Source organism: Neovison vison, chromosome 11 (assembly GCF_020171115.1).
Source record: "Neovison vison isolate M4711 chromosome 11, ASM_NN_V1, whole genome shotgun sequence".
In the NCBI taxonomy this organism is placed as follows: domain Eukaryota; kingdom Metazoa; phylum Chordata; class Mammalia; order Carnivora; family Mustelidae; genus Neogale; species Neogale vison.
The window spans coordinates 27,956,002-27,980,576 of NC_058101.1; the positions used below are offsets into that span (position 1 = coordinate 27,956,002).

The window sequence follows — 24,575 nt, forward strand, 5'->3', positions numbered from 1 at the left end:
TTTTGAGCACATATTTATGTGCCAGACTCCCTGTGGGGCTCGTTACATGGTTTAGCTCATTTAATAACCGCCCCTCCCCCCATAATCCAATGAAACGGGCAAGATTATTTTCAACGTTCTACAGATGAAGAGCCAGAGGCTCAGAGATTCAGGGAAATTTGACCTAGTGGTGGAGACAGAGTTGAGAACAATACAGTCTGGCTCGAGAGGGTACAAGCAAAACACACTAGGTGAAATTTATTTTCATAGTATATATTTTGTGTAGCCCAATATAGAAGAAACATTATAATTTCACCGTGTAATCCTACAATGATTATTAATGAGATGTCAGAAACAGCTCAGGAGCTTGATGATGAGTAATAGGACCCAGGATAGTGCAAGGCCAGGCAATGACTTCCATAGTGTGTGGATGCTGTAAGATGTCGTCCTACCAAACAATAAAGTTGCAGCTCGTAGAGAAACATTTTATACTGCTTCAGTTTTAAATTTTAAATTGAAATGAACTAGAATGAAGTAAAACTAAAAATGTGGTTCCTCATTAGAACTAGCCACAGTTCAGGAGCTCAGTAGCTATCTGTGGAAAGTGGCTGCCATATTGAATAGTAGAGCAGAAGTTATTCTCTGTCTCCAAAGGGCCCTGGACTCCCAGACACTCCATCCCCACCCCTCTACCCTGACCTCTGTGAGTCCCTAGCTCAGCTTCCTTGCCTCTGCCCAGGGCCAACATGTACAGTTGTACAGGTTATGCACTGTAAAATTCTGGGATGTCATTCACATTGGAGATATAGGAGATTTGTTCATTTACTGTGACAGGTTTTTGGAAAATGGAAATAATTATTTTTCTTTTTGGAAGTAAAGTTCTTAAAGGAAATTTTTTTCTAATTCATGCAAAGGCATTTTTTGGGAGGTGATTGTAGTTCTTCTGTTTCTGATGTAGGAATGATGTTAGGGGTCAAAGCCGATGGCCAAGAAAGAATTCTTGAGATGAGATGTCTTTGGTGCAGAAAGGTAGTTTTATTAAAGCATGGGTCCAGAACCCGTGGGCAGAAGGAGCTGCACTGGGGTCATGAGGAGTGGCCCATTATATACTTTCAAGTTGGGAGGGGATTAGGGATAGTGTCAGCCTCTCTGGTATTTTGGAAACAAGGTTTTCAGGACCTTGAGGGGGCTAGCTATTATTAGGAAAAGGTCATTTATTAGTGTTTAGTAAAAACCCTCTCATGAGACTTTTCAGATGTATATCGGTAGGTCTTGTGCTTGGAAGATGATTGCCAACATGTATCTTGGGGGGTAGAGATAAAGGAGGTTTCCAAAGGAATTTTTTATGTTAAAGTAGACTTACAGGATCCTAGGGGTCAGGCTAAGATTGCCTTTTGCCCTTAGGAAGTCTTAACATCGAGGCAACTGGGTTCCTAGAGGAATGTCACTCTGCCTTGTTCAAGGATTTGTCAATGGGCTGTAGGTAGTAAGGAAGCATAATCTTTTCTCTTCTGCCTTTGTTTCCCACATCGTATCTTCTTAGCATTCCAACAGCTGGGCCCAGGCATTGTTTTCTTGTTTGCTCAGCCCTGAAAGTAATGAAGTAGCTTTAGTCAACCCTCCCCCTGCCCCCCAAGTAATGTCACACAGAATTACAGTCTTCCTTGTAGTTTACCTCAGAGCTGTATGTATCTTATTCATGAGCACAGTGGGTGCTCGTGATTGTGTTATTTATTTAAATTCTGATTTAAATAGTGTTCTTAGTGTCACTTAGGCCCTTGCATTGTGTCCTCAGTTGCCCTTAATGAAACTTGACCCAGAGCTGATTATCCAAGTGCTGACAAGGTTCTCTCTTTCACCGAGTCACAGTTCACCCTTCATGTGGTACCCTTGTTCTAAATAATAATAATTGTCATTATTGTTAATTATCACTCATAAGAGCTACCATTTATTGATCACTTTGTGTCAAGCGTTGTGTCTATCTAGCAATTTATGTGCATTCTTCCATTCACTCTTTCCAAAGATCTCTAGGAGGTAGGTGCTATTATTATCCCCGTTTTATAAGGAGGAAACCGAGGCACTGAGAAATTAAGTAATTTACTTGAGGTCACACAGCTAGTAAGTGTCAGAGCTGAAATTTAAAACCAGTTCTGTCTGACTTCAAAGCCCTATGATGTGGAACTGTTGGGGTTCAGAGTCTATGGCCAAAAAAGAGTTCTTGAGATGTCTTTGGTGCAAAAAAGTGGCTTTTATTAAAGCATGGGAACAGGACCTTTGGGCAGAAAGGGCTGCCCCTGGATTGTGAGGAATGATTGATTATATATTATGGAGGTGTTGGGGGTAAAGACCAAGGGAAGTTTGCGAAATGACTTTCATATGCAAAAGACTCACAGGATCCTGGAGTCCTAGCTATGGGCCAGCTAAGGTTGTTTTTGCCTCTAGCAAGACATAAACCCTAAGATCGGGAATTTTCTGGAGGAATGCTCTGCTCCCTGTCTGCCTCAAGTGTTTGCCAACGGGCTCCATAACACAATAAAAAAGAATGGGAAAAAAATTAAGGACATTTAATTTTATCTACATTTCTTTCTGCCTCTGCTCCCCACCTCACTTCTACCCTTTAAGTAGCGGGACTGTGCATCTCTTTTGTTATCTGGGGACCGACCGACAAGTGACTACAGTGCAGTGGACTCCTGATTTTCTTGCCTGGACTTCCTTTGGGGAACTTCTCTGTCCACAGTTCCTGTGGTTTGGGTGGGGTGGACACGGAAGCCTGGGGTTGGTCATGTGACTTGTGGCCTATGGGAGAAGTGCCTCCATCTGACCTGGTGATTGGTTCAGAGGTTAGCACATGACCCAGCTTTGCTCAGTTAGGCTCCATTTCTGCTCCAGTTAGGAAGGGAGGCATTCTTTTCCTGTGGGATTTTTTTTTTTTTTTTTCTCTCCTGCTAGAGTGATCCAACCTGGAGCTCCTGGTGGCCATCTTTGCCTGCTCTATGGGGGAAGCTTTTTGAAGTAGGAGAAAATGAATGAAGCTGGCCCACAGGGAGACATGTCATTGAGCAGTGGTGGGAGCACAGACAGCAGCATTTAAACTCCAGGATTCAGGGGTGCCTGGCTGGCTCAGCCAGTTAAGCATGGGATTCTTGATTTTGGCTTAGGTCATGATCTCAGGGTGGTGAGATCGAGCCCTGCACTGGGCTCCCTCGGTTTCGCCTCCCCTACCCCACCCCCCTTGTGCCCTCTCTCTTTCAAAATAAAAGAAAATAAAATAAAAAGAAAAACCACCCAGGATTCAGATGTGCCTGAAGCAACTCAGCCCTGCTTGGTTTTGTGAGCCAGTACATTCCTTTTGTTGTTGTTGTTGTCTGCTTAAGTGGAATTTATTTGCAATTGGAAGAGCCATGTCTAAGGTACAGACTTTCCAGAAGGTGAATAGATTCCTCATTGCCATTCTTTATCTACCCTTTGGATGAGCCCCCTCGTTCTTGGGTCTTGGTGCCTACTGTTGCCTATACCTTGCCTGGAGGCCTTTGATCCCTGGAAACTCGAAGTACTCATCTTGCTTTTTCCCTTTTAGGTATCTGAGCTCTGTCCTAAGTAAAGGAGATAGCACACCCAGCCCCTTCTCACTACTTTTCCCCACCCTCCCACCTCTTCCCCCCATTACAGAGCCCACACACAAGGATAAGTATTATGCCATGAGTGCAACATTGGAGAAATGTGTTCTTCGTAGACATTACAAAATTATTCATCAACCTACTTTTGAATGCTGATCAAAGACTGTTGAGTGCTTAACTCATCTGGCCTCTGACACTATCTGGGACCTCCGCCAGTTTAGGCCTAGCCTTTGCCTCTTATCCCTGGTTTCCTTGGCTCCTAGCCTTTCTGATCAGCTCTCTCCTAAATGGTCTCAACTCCCCTATGATTCTAAACTTCCATTCTTCTGCTGGCTTCCTTCCTAATCTTTCCTACGGTCCTCCGAGGGCCATTGTTCCACTGTGAATCAACACTCCCACACCCCAGCCTCCTCACATGATGAGAAGCTCTCTCTGCTATAGCCTTCTGGCTTCCCTTTGCTGCTTTCCCTTTTAGAGATAAAACCCTTCATGCACATACCCTCGCAGACTTTCCTTTTGCCACCAATCTCTTGGTTGATCCCCCTGATAACACTCACCTGGTTCATGGTCTTCTCTCCAAACTCTGCCATCTCTTCATTCTCATGCGCAACTAACTTGATAGTTCTGCCATGAGGCTGGTTTGAGGGAGTAGTTAATTATGGCAGGAGTGGAAAATAGGGAGATTTCATGAAAGAGATGACCTATGATCAGGACCTTAAAAAATGAGTGACATTTCAGCAGATGCTCTTCTAGGCAGAACAATCCAAGCAAAAGTATGGAGGTATGAAATGGCCCAGTGTGTTTGCTTTCTCAAACACTGGGAAATAAATGATAGGAAGGGGGGGGACCCAGATTGGGTCTGATGTGATTATATATATATATATATTTTTTTTTTTTTAAAAGATTTTATTTATTTATTTGACAGAGAGGGATCACAAGTAGGCAGAGAGGCAGGCAGAGAGAGAGGAGGAAGCAGGCTCCCTGCCAAGCAGAGAGCCCAATGCGGGACTCGATCCCAGGACCCTGAGATCATGACCTGAGCCGAAGGCAGCGGCTTAACCCACTGAGCCACCCAGGCGCCCTGACGTGATTATATTTACTTAAGATTAAGGAGTGGCTCTAAAAAGAGTCCAATATAGAGAATGCAAGAGATAGAACAGTCTTTATTATAAAATAAAAGGGAGAAGAAGTACTTTGAAAAGTTGCAGAGGTGGAATGATACTGTAAGTTACAAGATGGAGACATTGGGCTGTTTAGAAAAAGGGAAGATGAGTGGTTAAAGCAGTTTAAGAAAGTTCCTAAGAAGACTAGGGATGTAGAGAGAAGAGATAGTGGAAGAAAAAAATGGAAGGATTTGTGGAGCAGATGGGTTATAAGGAGACAGGAAACAGGGCAGAGTAACTGGGCAGGGCATCTGCAGAATGTGGAGGCCCTGCGTCGTGCTGTGAGATTTGAAGGTGGAGGAAACAGCTCAGACCAGATATGAGTCAAATTAGTTGGCCTTTTATGATGTTATATGTAAAGAGACAAGCAAGAGAACTTGTCTCTTTTATGGTGGCGAAAATGACTGACATTATCTAAGCATAGCATGTTTCTCAAACTGTTTTATAGAATACTACAGCTCTGGGAGATGTTTAAGGTTTAAGGGCTGTGGAGTGAGTTCTGTGATCCCATAAGGCTGGGAAAGACAGCATTCTCTATGATTCACAGAGCCTGTCCATGTAGAAAAGGCTGTGAGGAACGCACATAAGAAACCAGTTTGGCGTTGTGCAATACAGCTTGGCCCAAATATATGTGTTCGTTCATTCAACAAGCCTGTGGTAAGCACATCTTATGATAGTATGTTTTGTTTTGATTGGGTTTAAATACATGCATTTTTATTTTTCTTTTTAAATTATAGTTGACACACAGTGTCACTTTCATTTCAGGTGCACAAAGTAATGATTTGACAACTCTAGGTTATGCTATGCTCACCACAGGGGTAATGACCATCTGTCCCCATACAATGCTGTAACAACACCAACGACTATATTCCTGATGCTGTGCCTTTCATTCCCATGACTGACTTATTCTATACCTGGAAGCCTGAACCTCCCCCTCCCCTTCACCCATTTTGCCCATCCTCCCAACCTCCCGCCCCCATGGCAACCACCATGTACCAGTTTGTTCTCTGTATTTATGGGTCTGTTTCTGCTTTTTTTGTTTGTTCATTTATTATTTTTTTTTGATTTTACAAAAAATGTAAGAGTAAAATCACATGGTATTTGTCTTTCTCTAACTTATTTTACTTAGCATAATACCCTCTAGGTCCATGTTGTCATAAATGCCAAGATTTCATTTATTTTTTATGGCTGAATAATATTACATTGAGATTTTATATATATATATCTTTATATTATATAATTATATATTATGTATATTATGTATTATGTATAACATATTATGTATACTATATATATTATAATACATAATATATTATATATATGGATAAAGATTATATGTAATCTTTATCCATTCATCTGTCAGTGGATACTTAGGTTGCTTCCTTTTGTTTTTGTTTTTATTTTTGTTTGGGGGGTGGAGAGGCAGAGGGAGAGAGAGACTCTTAAGCATCCTCCATGCCTATCATGGAGCCTGATGTGGGGCTCAGTCTCACTGCCTTGCGATCATGACCTGAGCCAAAATCAAGAATCAGTTGCTTAACTGCCTGAGCCACTCAGGTGCCCCAGGTTGCTTCCATACCTTATCTATTGTAAATAATACTGCAACAAACATAGGGAAGCATATATCTTTCTGAATTTGTGTTCTTGCTTTCTTTGGGTAAATACCTAGTAGCAGAATTACTGGATTGTATGGTATTTCTAATTTTAATTTTTGAGGGACTTCCATACTGTTTCCCACAATAGCTGCACCAATTTACATTCCCCCAAATAGTACGAGAGGGTTCCCTTTTCTCCACATTCTCAATACCACTTGTCCTTTCTTGTCTTTCTGATTTTAGCCATTCTCACAGGTGTGAGGTGGTATTTCACTGGGGTTTTGATTTGTATTTCCCCGATGATGAGTGATGTTGAGCTCCTTTTCATAAATCTGTTGACCATATGCTGGTACACTTTGGGCACTGCCCCTGGCCCTATGGCAGAGAATAAAAGGAGCCAGTGTCCCTGCTTTTATGAAGTTAGGGTCTGGTATAATCTAGTAGGTCTTAGTGTTCTGAGAAATACAATTTGGGAATCTGGAGTTAAGGTGTTTATGTATTCCTGTTTGTGCTCTGGAATGGACTGGAGTGATAGGCTGCCTGCTTGTCTCTCTGTCTCCACATCTCTGTATTATACCAGTTCCTAAACCTCTTGGCAAACTGTTTCCTGCACCTCCTACCTTGGGCATGGACAGAGCTGATGACAAGTAACTTTCAGGTCTGGGAAGTTGGTGACTTGCCCGAAGTCACCCAGTTAGTAAGTGGCAGAACCGGAGCCAGAACCCAGCTCTGCTGGCTGTAGGTTCTATGCTCATTCCAGTCTTGGTGAAAAGGGACGATTTGATATGCCTGAAAATTGAAAAAAAAAAATTCAATAGACTGAACACATTAAGTGAGATGCTATGGATTATGCCAAGTTAATCAATAATGGTAGAGCTGCCTTAGGTATCACCACCACTACCGCCACCATTTTTGAGTAATTGCCATGATCCATGTACCATGAGAAGCCCGATGCGGGGCTCGATCCCAGGACCCTGAGACCATGACCCAAGCCAAAGGCAGCGGCTTAACCCACCGAGCCACCCAGGTGCCCCTGTTTTTATTTTTTTAATTTAATTTAACTTTTTAAAAAAGTTTGTATTGATTGGCAAATGGAAAAATGATTATAAGAAGGTATGGAAGGAAGTAGTGGATTCATTTTTTTAAAAAGATATATTTATTTTAGGAAGAGAGAGCGCGAGCACGAGTAGGAAGGGCAGAGGGAGAGAGAATCTGAAGCAGACTCTGTGCCGAGCACAGAGCCCAATGTGGGGCTCGATGCAGGGCTTACTCTTATGACCCTGAGATCATGACTTGAGCTGAAACCAGGAGTGGGGCACTTAACCGACTACACCACCCGGGTGCCCCAGGATGTAGCGTATCTATTAGGAGGTTATCACAATAGTCTTGACAAGGCATGATGGTGGCTGTATCAGCTATTGCCACAGTAATGCCATGTAACAAATATCCCATCAACTCAGTGGCATTCAGGAATAAGGATTTATTTTTGCTTATGAGGTGATAGGAGAGCTGGGTAGTTCTTCTGACGTGGGTTTGGCTCAGCTGATCAGGGTCAGCTAGGCAGCTCTGCAGTATTGCCTTGGTTCTCTGATGTGTTGGAAGGGCTCACTGACAGCTATCTCGGATGGCCTCAGTGGAGATGGCTGGGGCGGCTCTGCTCTCTGTGTTTATATTATGTCCCTCTAGTAGGCTAGCCTGGGCTTATTCTCAGGCTGGCCCAGTCACAATCTCACACTGATTGCAAAGAAGCAGAGGGGAGTAGAAACCAGCAAGCAGGTTTTCACGCTTTAGCTTATGTCGAGTTTACTACTGTCCCGTGGGTCAAGGCAAGTTTCCAGGGTACACCCATAGTCAGTGTGGGAGGATATTGCCAAAGGCCAGAGACACAGAGGTGTGAAAAGGTACAGAGAGCTATGAAAAATCAAGGTCCTGAGTACAACAGATTGCACGAATGAGAGAAAAGTAAAACCTTAAATGTTCAGATGTAGGGTATTTTGGAGGTGCAGTTCAAAGAACATGGTCATGAATTAATTTTGAGGTATGAGACAGAGGAATGAATCAAAGGTAACTTTGATTTTTGACTGAGCAGCTGGGGAGGTGGTAAAGCCATTTTCTTAGATGGCAAAGACTGGGTTAAGAATAAGTTTTAGGGGAGTATTTAGAGTTCTGTTTTAGACATGTTATGTTGGAGATACCTATTGGATATTCAAATGATGACATCAGGTTTGCAATTGGATGAGTAAGTCTGAGGTTCCCGGGGCCAGGGTTGGAGGTGTAGATTCTGGAATCAGCAACATGCAGGTGGCCTTTCAATTGAGGCAGCTGGGTGAGGCCATCCCTGAGGAGAATGGAGGGACGAAGAAGGAAAGCAAGCTCTGGTACACAGCAGTGTTCCACAGTAAAACAGAGAGCAAAGCAGACTGAGAAGGTGCGGCCTCTAAGATTGGAAAACCATCCAGGCAACTTGGGTGTCACAGAGAACTGAGAGACACTAAGCGTTTCAAGGAGAGAAGGGTCAGCTGTGTTTGAACTCTGCTGGGAGGTAAGATCAGAAGTGGGAGGTGTCCACTGGGTTTGGCCACAAGGAGGTCCTTGGTGACCTCAGCAAAGGCAGTGTTGGTGGAACGATGGAGATGGAGGCCCGACGGGAGTGGTTTGTGGAAAGCACGTGAGTGCATCCTGTCTTTCAAGAATTTCTGCTATAAAGGGACTCAGAAGGGATGTAGTTGTTGGAGGTGAATGTGGTGGGTCAAGGGAATGGTTTAGGTTTGGGAACCTAAGTGATGTCGCTATGCCAAAGGGGGTCACTGACCCACAGAGGAGATCATGTTCACAGTAGGGAGGGGGAACTGCAGCCCAGAAATATTCAAGATGGCAAGAGAGGCTGGGCTTGAGAATTATAATAAACTTCAGTCAGTGTATTACCTTCTTCAGGGGGTACTTGAGTTCCGTATTTTATTTCTGGTTTTTGGGACGAAAGGGTATACCCACTATTGGAAAAGTTCCAGCCATCAGCCAGGGTCAGGGAATATGAGCTCTGTTGTCAAACTAGGCAGACTGAATGCTTCTGTATCAGGCTCACTCAGGTGCCATTGTAGAGGAGAGACCTCTTTGGAATTATTCCGTCTCTGGAGGTGGTGCTCAGTGTTTCTTATAATGATAGTGAAGTTTTTTAGATTTTGAGATGGGTAGCAAGTTAAGCAGGTCCCAGACAGAGCTCAGAAGGGAATGCAGATTAATGTGCCACTTCCTTGTCCAGTAATACTAATAGAGGAACCAATGACACCCAGCAATATGGGTGTAACCATTTATGCATGAACTAGAAGACTTTAAAGTGATTGGCTATTGCCATTCAGTAGATCCTAGACAAGACATGCATTCTGGAATTCTAGCCGAGTGACAGAAATTTTGCTTTTTATGTTTTCAGGCCAGTGTAACCTAAATTTTAAAGTGTAGCGTAAAGCAAAATGTATTAAGTAAATGGTAATTTAAAGTGTATTTTGTGTAAGTTCAAGTACATATTTGGTGGGATTTAAGCAATTATTTTCATCAGCCCTCCTGGGGCATATCTTCTGTGTGTAGTAGGTGCGGTTGGTGGTGTGAAAAATGCAGTACCTCGTCTTAGAGTGTTTCGACAGCTTTGGAAGGTTGTTTTTTTTTTTTTTTTCCAAATTCTTCAAGTCTGCTTTGTTATTTCCCTCATTTAAAATATTAGTATCTACTTGTTCAATTCATATTGTGAACTGAGAACCACATCTGTCACTACTCTGCCTTTTTGGGCTTTCTGACTTGGCAGAAATAATACTGAAAAGGACACCTGCCAGGGTCTTAATTCTTATATATAACAATCTGATGAATGTTAGCTCAGTGTTCATGGAAATATCATGGAGTCAAGAAGCAGGGCTTCAATCAGATAGTTGGAATCTCAAAATGTAAATGCTTCTAGTACGAGGCTATAGATCTTTGGAAACTCTTGGTGTTTTTTATTAGAGTGCATTATTCAGGAGGGTATATCTGAAAATACTTGGCAGGATACATATTAGTCTTTAAAAACATTTTACATCAGATATACTATTTCTATCTGTTCATGACATAATATTAAAATTTCTTTCACATATTGGAGTATAAATATTAAACAGAATTTCATTCAATTTTTACCAAAAGTGAGCTTATGATAATATTTAACAGATACAGACCAAGGATCATATTACTTATTTACTTGTTTCTATACTTTATTCCTATTTCTTGAGTTAATAAGCAAGTAACCTTGCTAGCTCACTCCACAAAGAAATGCTTTTACAAGGATATATTTACTATGCTATTATCAAATGTTAATATTAGAAATAGCCAGGTGAGGAATGATATTATCATTTCTTCCTGAACTTCTATTGAAGGTGTATCATGTAATATCTTTCATTATCCTTTACAATCCTGTAAGCTAGTGTCTCTTTAGAATTTAATCACAGTAGGGGCGTCTGGGTGGCTCAGTCATTAAGCGTCTACCTTGGGCTCAGATCATGATCCCTCAGTGGGAGCCTGCTTGCTTCTCCCTCTCCCACTCCCCCTGCTTGTGCTCCCTCTCTCGTTCTCTCTCTGTCAAAAGATAAATAAAATCTAAAAAAAAAAAAAAAAAAAAGCCAATTTAATCACAGGAAGTTTTTCTTTTGGCAAATTGGTGTATCTCTTACAAAAAATTCCTATTCTATGAGGCTTTATATTATCTTAGGCTTCCTAGATTTTGAGAAGCTCTAAATTTAATGCACAGTTGCAATAAATGTCTTAGTTCCAGTTATCAATGTATGGTAGAATTGTAGCATATGTGCACTTGACCTAGGAGAATTCAACTTTGTGTGGGCCAACAAAGAAAAAGAGAGAAAAGAGACAATTTGAGGATGGTGGATGATTCTGTTCTACTCAGTGAACACTGGAAGATGTGTGTGCACATACTTCGCCCTCCTCTCTCTGAGTTTGCAAAGGTTTTTCTGTGAACATCTATCTCACAGTGCTGAATGGGACTTCAGTAATTAGAGAAAAGTACTTTTTCACACAAACTGTCCCCTAAGTTCAAGCCAACTGATTTATCTAATACTAAACCCAAAACCCCCAAACCTATTTTGTTCTGTGCTAGATTGTTTGCAAAAAGGCCTCCATAATTGCCCTCCCTGTATCTACTCCATGTTGGGTAGTCACCTCTAATTCTGACTCCGGACTGGGTCATGTGACTTGCTCTGGCCAATGAGACAGTAGCACAAGTGAAGCATTCAGAGACCCGACCCGTGTTGTGTACTAGGGCTTGCTCTCTCACAGCTCACGGAATCCTGAGAACTATACGAATAAACCCAGCTCGTCCTGTCCACATGGACGGGAGCTCACGTGCCCTAGCTGATGGCCTGCAAGTGTCCGAAGTGGGAGAGTGTCCATCCTAGACGTCTGTGTTAGAATTGCCCTCCCCACCTACAGAATCATGGGAAATGAGACATTTTTATTGTTTTTGTGCTACTCATCATCAGTGGCGTTTTGGGGTGGTTGCTGTTTTCCTCAGTAGCCAGCAGTTACAACCTGCAATGCTAGTAGCATCTGCCGATGCTGCTGGCTTTCTCTGGGGACCATGTGTCCGTCTCCTGTGTGGCTGTCTTTTGGTGAATAGTCAAGGCTAACTCTGACTATATTCACTTTTTGCCGTATGTGCTTATGTGAGAAATCAACTCCCACATAAACTCTGCTTCCACTCTGGTATTTTCCTGCCTTTTGGTTTCTGATTTCTCCTTCTGCTTTTAATTCTTACCTGTATATTGTTGACATGTTGTGCAGGGATTTGTTCTTACATTTCTTTTATTGAGAATAAAATTCACTATTTAAACCAGCTTGAAAGGGTACAATGCAATGGTTTTTAGTATATTTACAAAGTGGTGGAGGCATCACCACTAATTCCAGAAGGTTCTGTCACTCCAGAAAGAATCCCCGTACACCCGATTCTCCCCTTATCCCATCCAGACAGTTCTGTATTTTGGTGTCTGTATGGATTCGCCTATTCTGGACATTTCATATATATGGAATTAACACCATATGTGGCCTTTTGTATCTGAATTCTTTTACTTAATGTAATGTTTTCAAAGTTCATCTACAGTGTACCATGTAGCAGTACCTTGTTCCTTTTTATGGTGGAATAACATTTCATTGTATGGATATATATATCCATTCGTCAGTTGATGGACATTTGGGTTGTTTCCAGTTTTTGGCTACGATGAGTAATACCACTATAAGCATTCATGTGTGAATTTTTGTGTGAAAAGAGGTTTTCAGTTCTCTTGGGTATATACTTAGGAGTGGAAATGCTGCGTTATATGTTAACTTTTGGGTAACCGCTGAAATGTTTTTCACAGTGGCTACAGCATTTTACATTACCACCAGTGTATGAGGGTTACAATTTCTCCACATTCTTGCCAGTACTTCTCATTTTCCCTTAAAAACATTATAGCCATTCTGGTGCGTGTGAAGTGGTGTCTCATGGGGTTTTGATTTACATTTCCCTAATGACTAATGATGTTGAGCATCTTTTCATGTGTTTATTGGCCATTTGTACATTTTCTTTGAAGAAATGTCTATGTAATGAAATCTTGCCATTTGCGATGACGTGGATGGAACTAGAGGGTATTATGCTTAGCGAAATAAGTCAATCGGAGAAAGACAACTATCATATGATCTCCCTGGTATGAGGAAGTGGAGATGCAATGTGGGGAGCTTGGGGGGTAGGAAAAGGAGGATCAGGATCAGGAGGGAGACAAACCATAAGAGACTCTTAATCTCACAAAACAAACTGAGGGTTGCCCGGGGAGGGGAGGGGGTCGGAAGAAGGTGGTGGGGTTACAGATATTGGGGAAGGTATGTGCTATGGCGAGTGCTGTGAAGTGTGTAAACCTGGCAATTCACAGACCTGTACCCCTGGGGCTAATAATACATTATATGTTTATAAAAAAATATATATTTAAAAAAAGAAATGTCTATTTAAGTTCTTTCCCATTTTTAAGTTGGGTTATTTTTTGTTGTTCAGCTATAAATGTTCTTCATGCATTCTGGATGTTAGACCCCTATCAAATATATCATTGGTAAATATTTTCTCTTATTCTGTGGGTTGTCTTTCACTTCTTTGTGTCCTTTGACATACAACGGTTTTTAAGTTGATGTAGTCCACTTTACCTATTTTTCTTTTGTTGCTTACGCTCTTGATGTCATATTTAAGAAACCATTCCCTAATCTGCGATCATGAAAATTTACAACTATGTTTCCTCCTAAGAGTTTTGAACTTTTATTCTTATGTTAATCTTTGATCAATTTTGAGATCATTTTTGTGTATGGTGTGTGTGCCAAAGTCCTTCATATACCATTATCCCAGCACCCTTTGTTCTCTCTCATTGAATGGTCTTGGCACCCTCATCAAAAATCAACTGAGCATAGGTGTGTGAGTTTATTTCTGGACTCTCAATTCTATATTGTTGGTCTATACATCTATTGTCATGTATGATGCTGTTTGAAATACTGTAATATTGAAGTAAGTTTTTTGTTGTGTTTTGTTTTTTAAAGATTCTTTTTTTTTTTTAAAGATTTTATTTATTCACTTGACAGACAGAGATCACAAGTATACAGAGAGGGAGGCAGAGAGAGGAGGAAGCAGGCTCCCTGCTGAGCAGAGAGCCCGATGCGGGGCTCCATCCCAGGACCCTGGGATCATGACCTGAGTCAAAGGCAGAGGCTTAACCCATTGAGCCACTCAGGTGCCCCGTTTTTTAAAGATTCTTATTTATTTACTTGACAGACAGAGATCACAAGTAGGCAGAGAGGCAGGCAAAGAAAGAGGAGGAAGTAGGCTCCCTGCTGAACAGAGAGCCTGGTATGGGGCTTGATCCCAGGACCCTGAGATCATGACCTGAGCTGAAGGCAGAGGCTTAACCCACTGAGCCACCCAGGTATCCCTGCAATAAATTTTGATAATGGGAGTGTGGGTCCTCTGGTGTTTTTGTTTTTTTTTTTTTTAATTTTTTTTTGAAAGATTGATTTGGTGATTCAGTATTACTGTATGAGTTTTGGGATCAGCTTGTCCATTTCACCAAAAAGAGGGCAGTTAGAATTTTGATAGAGATTACACTGAATCTGACCATTTGGAAAAGATTACCATTTCAGCAATATTAAATCTTTCAATCCATGAATGTGTTTATCTTTTCATTTATTTGAGTCTTTCTAACTTTCTTTCAATAATGTTTTGTAGTTTGCTGTGCACAAGTCTTGTACTTTCTTGATTAAATTTTGTTCATGTATTTTTATTGTAAGTTCTTTCAGTTTCTCTCTGGATGTATACTAGGTGCAATTATATATCAATAAAAATAAATGTTTTTAGTGTAACTGTTCAGCTATTTAATGTGGCCAGACTTTTATTCCAGAAGTCTGGGAGTAAGGATACTAGCTTTCTAGTCTCAAAGATATCATCATCATCATCATCATCATCATCATCATCATTATTTCAGTTACGTTCTCTTTTATCTATTCATTTGTAAAATGGTAGCTGCCAGGGTTGCTTCCACTATATTGTGCTGCTTAGCCAGGAGTTCCAGTGTAAGTAATTGGTGGCGTAAGATCATGGAGGGCAACAGAGTGAAAGAAATCTTTAGGGGCTGGGTCGGTTGGATCGGGTTATGATCCTGGGATTGAGCCCTGCGTCTGGATCCCAGCTCAGCAGGGAGTCTGCTTCCCCCTCTCCTTCTGCCTCTCCCCCTGCTCTTGCTTTCTCTCTCTCTCTCTCAAATAAATAAATAAGATCTTAATAAAGAAAGGAAAGAAATCTTAAGGGTAATGTTGGAAGAACCACTGTTTCTCTTTTCCAGCTCTGTCAGGAGACAAATTAAAATTTTGATAGTTTAATATATCAAAAGGTATGGACCTGCCTTCTAAATACGGTCGAATTTTCTGTGTTTTCAGATAGTAGTAATATGGGGAGCAGGTGGGTTTCTGGGATGTCAAACTCCTAGAATTTCAGGGCTACTGACCGTTAGTGATATCCGCTTCAGGGCACTGACATCACAACGCCCTCGGAGCTAGGAGGTTGCTTGTTTGCATTTTCGGTTCAGGGCAGAGAAGTTTCCTCTACACCGTGAGTCTCACTCTTATATTTTAACAGGGGCTTCAGGATGGGGATTGATGAAGACCTGTTACATTAAAGAAATGAGAGCAGGATTGCTGGGTGGACACAGTGTCACTTGACACAGGACAGATGTAGGAGGCCTGGGCCTCTGTGACACCTAAGCTGTGGGCTCTCAGCCCCTTCAGAAAAAAACCAAAAACCAAAAAACAAAAAACCCTTGCATGGGGCCGAATTAATCCTCAGGAGCATCTTGGAGTGAAAAAGGATCCTGTTGATTGATAATTTGTGATTCTAAGATCCTGCTGATTTTTTTAAAAAGATTATTTATTTGAGAGAGTGAGAGAGACAGCAGGAGCAGGGGGAGGGGCAGAGGGAGAAGCAGGCTCTCCACTGACGAGGGAGCCCCTTGCAGGGCTCGATCCCAAGACCCCAGGATCATGACCTGAGCCGAAAGCGGTTGCTTAACCGACTGAGCCACCCAGACGTCTCAGATCCTGTTGATTTAAAATGCAGATGGATATACTTTTGATAGGAGGTTTTTCTGTCAAGTCCGTCCAGTGACAATAAGAGCAACTAAAAATAGTGAAAGGTCTGAAGTAGATCCTTCCGTTACCTTTGAGGTTTGGCCTCTGAAGTAAAACCCATCAAGGCGTAAATAAATTGAAATCATTAAGTCCTGAATACATGTTGTGTTTCACTCAATATACTGGATGCTGGATCATGCCAAGTATTGGATTTTCTTGTACTTGATTTGTGTAAAAGTATTCAGAGGAAAAAAAAACCCAACAACTTGGAAATACGGTTTTGAGAAATTTCTGTGAAACAAATGATTTATATGTCTGTGTAACACATGTATACACATACATATAAATATATATACACATATATTAACTAATTGTTTTATGGGGCTCTCTAAATATTTGTACTGCTTATTTAAATAAACTCGATTTTCAGGATTTCATATAGCACTGGAAAGAAATTGGGCATCAGTTTTCTCTTAATAGAAGATGATTCCCCGAATAATGGAATTTCCAGGCTCACTGAAATATGTGATCCTCTGTTGGCCAACATTGATATTGAGGTTTAATGCTCAGGTACCACCCTAAAAGAAGGATTTTGCTTCGGGGCACCTAGGTGGCTCAGTTGGGTAAGCGTCTGCCTTTGGCTCAGGTCATGATTTTGGGATCCTGGGATCAAGCCCTGCATTTGGCTCCCTGCTTGGCAGGGAGTCTGCTTCTCCTCTCCTCCCAACTCATGCTATCTCTCACTATCTCTGTCTGTCTGTCTGTCTCTCAAGTAAATAAGTCTTATATTTATTTATCAAATATATTTCATTTATCAAATAAATTTATCAAATATATCAAATATATTTATTTGTCAAATCAATCAATCAGTCAATCTTTAAAAAAAGAAGTATGTTGCTTCAAAATCTTTGTATGGTTAGGGGATGTTTCTGAATGAGAAACATTTGTTCTGGAGAATATAGTAGAAAGTGGTGGAGCGTGTGATTCTTGATCTTGGGATCGTGAGTTTGACCCCCATATTGGGTGTAGAGATTACTTACAAAAATAAAAATTAAAATCTTAAAGAAAAAAAGGACTAAGCAAGCAAAGGCTAATCAGACCTGCAAATACAGAGAACAAACTGATGGTTGCCCCAGGGAAGAGAGATGGGGGTTGGGCAAAACGGGTGAAGGGAGTGGGAGATAGAGGCTTCAGCTTATGGAGTGAGTCAGTCACAGGAATAAAAGGCACAGTGTAAGGAATATTGTGATTACACTGTGTAAGAGTGATGTGTGGGGACAGATGGTAGCTATACTTGTGTAGCGTACTGTATAGACTTGTCAGTCACTGTGCTATACACCTGAAGCTAATGGGACATTGTGTTCCAACTATACTCAAAAAAAAAGTCATTCTTCCATAACTTAGGCTATTTTCTGTTTACATTCTCTTCTTTACTAACAAAACACTGAAAATTAAACGTCATGGTGGAGAGCCACTATAAAACTTGAAAATGACATGGGAACACATGCCATTTTTAATTTTTAAAAAAAGCTTTTTTTTAGATAGGCTCCACACCCAGTATGGAGGCCAACGTGCAGCTTAAACTCAATGACCCCGAGATTGAGACCTGAGCTGAGATCAAAAGTTGGATGCTTAACTGACTGAGTGACCAAGGCACCCCCCACACTTTAACCTTTATTTCCTGTTTGCAGTTGTGATTAAAATCACACAACTTTTTTTTTTTTTTTTTCATTTTGATGTAATCTCTACACCTAACACGGGGCTTGAACCTAAAACCCTGAGATCAAGAGTCTCATGCTTTACAGACTGAGCTAGCCAGGAGCCCCTAAAACCAAACAACTTTTAGGAAAGAATTTTCATATGCTTTATATGGGGAAGTCATTATAAGGGGTGAACATTAGTATCTACTTTTATTCATGTGTTGATGTATCTCTAGCCATCTGTCAAAATTCGGTGCACATGTCATTTCTTCACTGAAGAGGTCCACAGTACTTTGAAGAGAGGTAATTATTTCCTCTTTAGTCATCACATAGAAGTGATTTCTGGGGACTATTAATGTTCTAAAACTCTTGGCCTATATCACTTTTATAGCCTTTCATAGACTATATTGTGGCTCTTTGTTTTTAAGTCCCTTGTTCTAATGCTTCCCTACAGCAAAGATCATGTCATGTTCATCTTCGTAATCCATACATTATGGCTGTGCAATAAATGTCAGGAGGCGTGGTCACGTGAATGCCTGAAACTCTTCCTGTGAGCTCATGAACTGTTGGGGCACATGGGTGGCTCAGTCGGTTAAGTAATGTATATTACTTTGACTCAGGTCATGATCCCAGGGTCCTGGGATGGAGCCCTGTGTTGGGCTCCCTGCTTAACAGAGTGTCTGCTTCTCTCTCTCCCTCTGCTCCTCCGCTTCCACCCTGCTTGTACACACTCTCACTCTGAAATAAATAAATAAAATCTTTAAAAAAAAAACAAATTAGCTCATGATCTGAAAATGGTGAAAAGAAGGATGTGTGAAGAAGAGGAAACATTTAAGGGAAGGAAGAAGGCTGACAGATTTAGAGATGAATGAAATGAGAGAGAATGGGGTGGTCAAGAATGATATAGTATATTATATGCCCCAGTTACCTGTTACTGTGTACAAACCACCTGAAATGTACACACACAAAACAACAACCATTGTATCACATGGGTGGATTCTGTATGTTAAGAATTGGACAGTGCAGTGGGAATGCCTAGTGTCTACTCCATAATACTTCCTTTCTTGGAAAACTTGATAAGCTGGGAATGACTTGGACATTTTGGGGCTGGAATCATCTGAGAGTTCTGTCCCTCATCTGTCTGACTCCTGGGCTAGGATGATTTGGAAACTGGGCTCAGTGGGAATTCTTCACTGGAACGCCCATATGTGGCTTCTCCACGTGGCAGGGGCTTCCTTCAGTATGGTGACTAGTTTCTAAGATGAACTGTCCAAAGAAGTCCAAAAGAACCAGACAGAGGAGATGCTTGGCCTTTTCTGGCTCAGCCTCAGAGATCTTACTGTGTCTCTTCTGCTGTCCTATATGAGTCAAAGGAGTCAAAAACCCACTCAGATTCAAGACGAGGAGATCTAGATCCTGACTCTCAGTGGGAGGAGTGTCAGTGAATTTGCATCTGTTTCTTAAAACAGCAGCATTACATTATCATACATGGGCCAGATTATGACCATGTTGGGTAGAGCAAAGAACAGGAAAGTATATTACCAATTTACTTCATTAGAGATGGGATATACGAGAAAGGTCATTGGACATTTTCCAAACAATAATTAGAACATGGCTTTATATTCATGATACTTTTTGAATGTAGTTTATAATTTTTATATGTTCAAAGTGATATATGAAAATATTTTCTTTGACATTAGCATTTTTATCAGTTTATTATTATTTTTTTCTCTTTTAGAGATCAGGTATATAATACTTGGCATTTCAGTTTTTGGAGATTCTCCATTAACTGAGTCCCACAAGCCTTAGGAGTAAGGGTAAATACTTCTCTGGGCAAATTTGTCTTCTTGCTTTAGGGAGCTCTGTAGTTTCAGCTGTGATGCTGTTGTGATCTTTCTAATGATTCTTTTATAAAAAGGCTTCAATTTGATTGTACTCTCTTGACTCTCCACTATATTTTGGTACTTCATTAATCTGTACAGGATTCTCTCCTCTTATTGTGCTGTAGACTCAAAAAGCTAACTTCTACTTCCATGATACTCGAACAGGGAAAAGGAAAGGAAATAGAGACGAGAGAGGAGTTCTAGCAAGAACTAGTGTTGCACGGATTGTGATTTTGTTTGGCAGCTGGAGACCGCATATTCTCATTAGACGAGCTTTTGCGATGAGGTAGGTTGAGGGGCAGTAACATCCTCGAGGAAGAGCTCACCATCCCTTTTCTTCTTCTGCCTTTTCCCTCCTTCCCTTCTCTTCCTCTTTTTACCTTTTCTCTTCTCTTTATTACCAGTTGCGAAGCGTTGGATAACAGGGATGTAGTAAACCATGCTATTTCCTTAAGCATATTTTAGAAACGTTTTATTGTGGAAAATTTCAAACACAAACAAAAATAGGATATTATAATGAACTCTGTTATGTCTCACCCAGCTGCAGTAGTTAGCAACTCATGAACAGTTTCATTTTGCCTACATCCTTGTATTTTCTTTCAATTACGAAGCAAATCAGACATTAAATCTCTAAATTTCTTAGTGTGTATCTCTTAAAGATAAGAACTCTTAAAAATACATTCACAATGCCATAATCACACTTCAAAAAAATCTAAAGCAACTAAACACTATCTTAATATTATCAAATCCTAATATCATCAGACAAATCTTACCAGCAACCTTCACGTCACCATTGCTGCAGTTATCTGTTACATTCTTTTTTTTTTCTTTTTTTTTTTTTTAAGATCTTATTTATTTATTTGTCAGAGAGAGAGAGTAAGAACACAAGCAGGGTGAGTGGTAGGCAGAGGCAGAGGGAGAAAGCAGGCTCCCTGCCATGCAAGGAGCCCAATGTGGGACTTGATCTCAGGACCCTAAGATCATGACATGAGCTGAAGGCAGATGCTCAACCGACTGAGCCACCCAGGCATCCCTATGTCTTGCATTTCAACTGGCTAAGATGTCTCCTAAGATTCTTAAATCTATTGGGTCCTCCTTCAGCTCGCTCTGTTTTTGTTCTTGAAACTTTTTAGTAAAGCAAATTTCTCACTTCGTAAAAGCATTGAATGCAACAAGGGACGAATATGTTGGTATAGATGAATACTTCGTATCAAAAACAATTTAGGAGGGCCTGGGTGGTTCAGTGGGTTAAAGCCTCTGCCTTTGGCTCAGGTCATGATCCCAGGGTCCTGGGATCGAGTCCCGCATTGGGCTCTCTGCTCAGCGGGGAGCCTGCTTCCCTCTCTCTGCCTGCCTCTCTGCCTACTTATGACCTCTGTCTGTCAAATAAACTGTCAAAAAACAGTTTAGAATACCATAGCTAAGGAACACATATTAGTATTTGAATATTTTATATATAATTTCCAAATTACTTTTTAAAAAATTCTCATGTTTTCTCCCAGAAAGAGGTGCTAGAAATCCTCTACCTACTTGAGAGGCTTGTTATGCATGGCATGTTTCCACTGGTTATTGTTTCTCTCCGAAGTTGCAAGAAGCAGAAAGAGAAACATTTGTTGGATATCAGCAAATGCCTCAGGGGAAGAGGATTAGTGCCAGAATATTGTGGCTTAATGTGAATCCACTTACCTAGCACAGTAAGTAGTAAAAGAGAAGAAAAAAAAAAGCACATGATTATGATTCAGACATTTTCCTGAAAAATAAAGTGAAAGCATGCATGGCACCACTTAAATTATAATTGCTAGCTCTTAGAACAAAGTGTGAAGCAAATATTAGTTGCTTCCTTGAGAAAATTCATCTGGTGAAAATGCACAGCAAAAAAATTTGACGACCTTTACTTTACACTTGAATTTGCCAGCACAGTTCTAAGGAAGACCATTTTCTTTCTTTGCATTCGAAAGTTTTATGAGTTTTTACAAAGGTTTTCTCTGGGAGGTAGAATAAAAGTGAAGGCACTGTAACAGAGAAACCATTACACGTAGCTTCTGGAATACAACAGAGGTACATTTCTCTCTTTCTAAGTAGTTGAGTAAGTCTGGGTTGGTGGGGCAGCTCTGCTCCATAAAGTCATTCAAGGACCAACATGATGTCTTGAACGCTTAAGGAAAGTTGTTTGTTAGGTGCACTTTCCAGCTGGTAAGAAGGTAGAAAATGCCCCAAGTCCAGGGAAAGTAACTTGTGTTTAAAGATTTAAAAAAAAAAAATTTATTAGAGAGAGAGAGAGAAAGCACGAGCAGGGGAGAGGGAGAAGCAGACTCCATACTGAACAGTGAGCTGATGCAGGGCTTCGTTCCAGGACCTTGGGATTATGACCTGAGTCGAAGGCAGTTGCTTAATCAACCAAGCCACACAGGTGCTTTTTCCCCCCCTTTTTTTAAAGATTTAAAAAAATTTTATTTCTTTGATAGAGAGAGAGTAGCTTGTGTTTCCATTGAAGATGGCCCACATATTGCTTCAGCATATACCCCTTTGACTTTAACTTACGTGGCCGCCCCCAACTATGGGGAGGGCGGGGAAATATCTCTAGTCCATATGTCCATGATGAAGGACAGAATAGATGGGGCAGGTATGGAGGCAGGGAGGAAGAAAAAAGTTTGTCACAGTGTATACATTTTTTAAAGATTTTATTTATTTATTTGACAGAGAGAGAGCGAGAGCGCAAGTGATCATGGGCAGGGGGAATAGGAGAGGGAGAAGCAGGCTCCCCACTGAGCAGGAAGCCTGATGTGGGGCTTGATTGATCCCAGGACCCTAGGATCATGCCCTGAGCCAGAGGCAGACACTTAACCAGAACCACCCAGGTGCCCTGTCACAGTGTATCTTAGTATTTTAGTTGTAAATCAGGTTTTGATACCTCAATTGTGTTGTTTTTTCTTATTATTTTTACAAGCTAACTATAATGGTGAGGTCCTCATTTGCCAGTGGCATTGAGTATGATCAAAGCAAATCTCTAACATCACTCTCATTATTGACTTCTTGTAGTCCCATATCTTTTGAATATTTGATACTACTGACTGTTAACATCCCCTCGTTCAGTGAGAGGGAATGACCAGCGAAGAAGCAGAACCCTGTAATATGGAAGGATATTTGATTGAGGCCTTCGTGGTCAGCTGACGAATGAGTATTTTCATGGGCTGACAACTGTTACTTCTCTCTAGAACCACTGAACTATGAATGTCCTGTATAGTAATTACACTTGTCAATACTTAGAGGTATTACACATGGGTTGTTTTCTCAAAGCTTCTTTCTCCATTCCTTGCTCTTCTCTCTCTTTTTTTTTTTTCTTCTTTTATACCAGTGGGGAGACCTCCTACCTCCAATCACAACCAAAGACCCCAGGGGGAACCTGCAGTGTGAGACCCAAACTTGTCTTAAGGACACGTTTAATCAGTGCATATACCTGTGTTCTATGGACAAAGAGAAAGAACTGTCCTTGGGACAGCACTGCGTAGTCTATTTCCTAGTTCCCTTGCCCCAGTCCAAGGCCTTACTCATAATTAATCATTGAGTAATGCCTTAATCAATATGGCAGTGGGCTGCGGTGGCAGCTATGTTACCAGGAGAGATGAGGCAAGTCAGCTGGCTTCTTTAACTTTTGCCCTTTGACCCATGAAGTTTCCTCTTCTTTTTAGATGTTGTTAGTACTAAGTGATTATGGCTTTACTAGGTTTTTTGTTTTGTTTCTTTTTAGAGAGAGAGAGTAGGTAAGTGCAGAAAGTGGGGAGGGAGAGGGAGAGATAGAATGTTAAGTAGGCTGTATGCCCAGTGATGAGCTCAAGGGGTGGGGGTGGGGGGTCTCCATCTCATGACCTTGAGATGATGACCTGAGCGGAAATCAAGAGTCATGCTTAACCAACTGAGCCACCCAGAAATCCCTACTAGATACGTTGGCGGTTACATTCCTTACTCGTTCAGCTTCAACAGGTCAAGTACTCAAAACTTTGTAGTCTACTATATATCAGCTGGCTGAAAGGAAGAAGAGTTAAGATTTTAAGAATATACATGTTGTCTGAGTGCCTTCTTTTAATAGATAAGGAAGACAGAAGGCTGCAGTGTTACTTTTCTTCTCAGAGCCAAAGTGCTGCCTAATCCGGAATAGCTCCAATTCGTGATGTTAAATGGCAAGCCTAGAATGTACTCTTTATTCATTTTGTTTATGTGATTGAAGTCGTCCTAACATGTTTTTTTCTCCTGCTTGTATGACTGCTACTTAATTCCCCCATTACACAAGGAAGTTGGGGCTTATGCTGAGATTATACATTATAGAGGAAAACATGATTACATTTGTTTCTATATAATAGCTACCTATTTTAGGTACTTTGGAACTGAAATATAATCTAAAGATCCTCTTGGCAGGCAAGAGCATTTGATTTCTCAGACAAGTGTCAGTTTGATGTTTATTCATGCTGGATTTCTCAAAATTGCAAACAGAAACTTTGTCATGAACCTTTGATGAGATGTGTAATAGGAAATGTATTCTGATGTAGAAGTTAGGAAACCAAGTTAATACTCTACTCATCTTAGGGCATTGGCCGGAATTAGATTGAATCACATGCTGTTGATGATTTTGTAGGTAAAATATTGTTGGATATTCGCAATTTCATATGATTTAACCTAGTAAGATGAGAATTTCAACAACCTTAAGTCACTCTCTGCTCCTTCCTGTAAGGAGTTCTTCCTTTTCCTATTCTGATTGCTAGGCTGTTTGTTTCTTGTTTACTATGTTCCTTACCATCGGATCATTTGGGGAGTCATATTCTCCTTTGTTTTCATCTGTCTCTGACTCCCTTTCTGGGTTAGCATCTCTGTTCCTTTGATTAAAAATATTACGGAAAGTTGTATGGACTAGAACAGTCAGTCCTAGTATCTTCTTATTTAAATTAAAACAAAACAAAACAAAACCAACAGCCCCCCTCCACCGCTT

General features: G+C 40.9%; 1 protein-coding gene across 2 annotated transcripts in view; it reads left to right on the forward strand.

Annotated features, from left to right (window-relative positions):
- The window catches only part of TEC (tec protein tyrosine kinase), a 138,677-nt gene that overhangs the window by 13,273 nt on the left and 100,829 nt on the right, over window positions 1-24,575 (forward strand). The gene's annotated exons all lie outside the window — the stretch shown is intronic.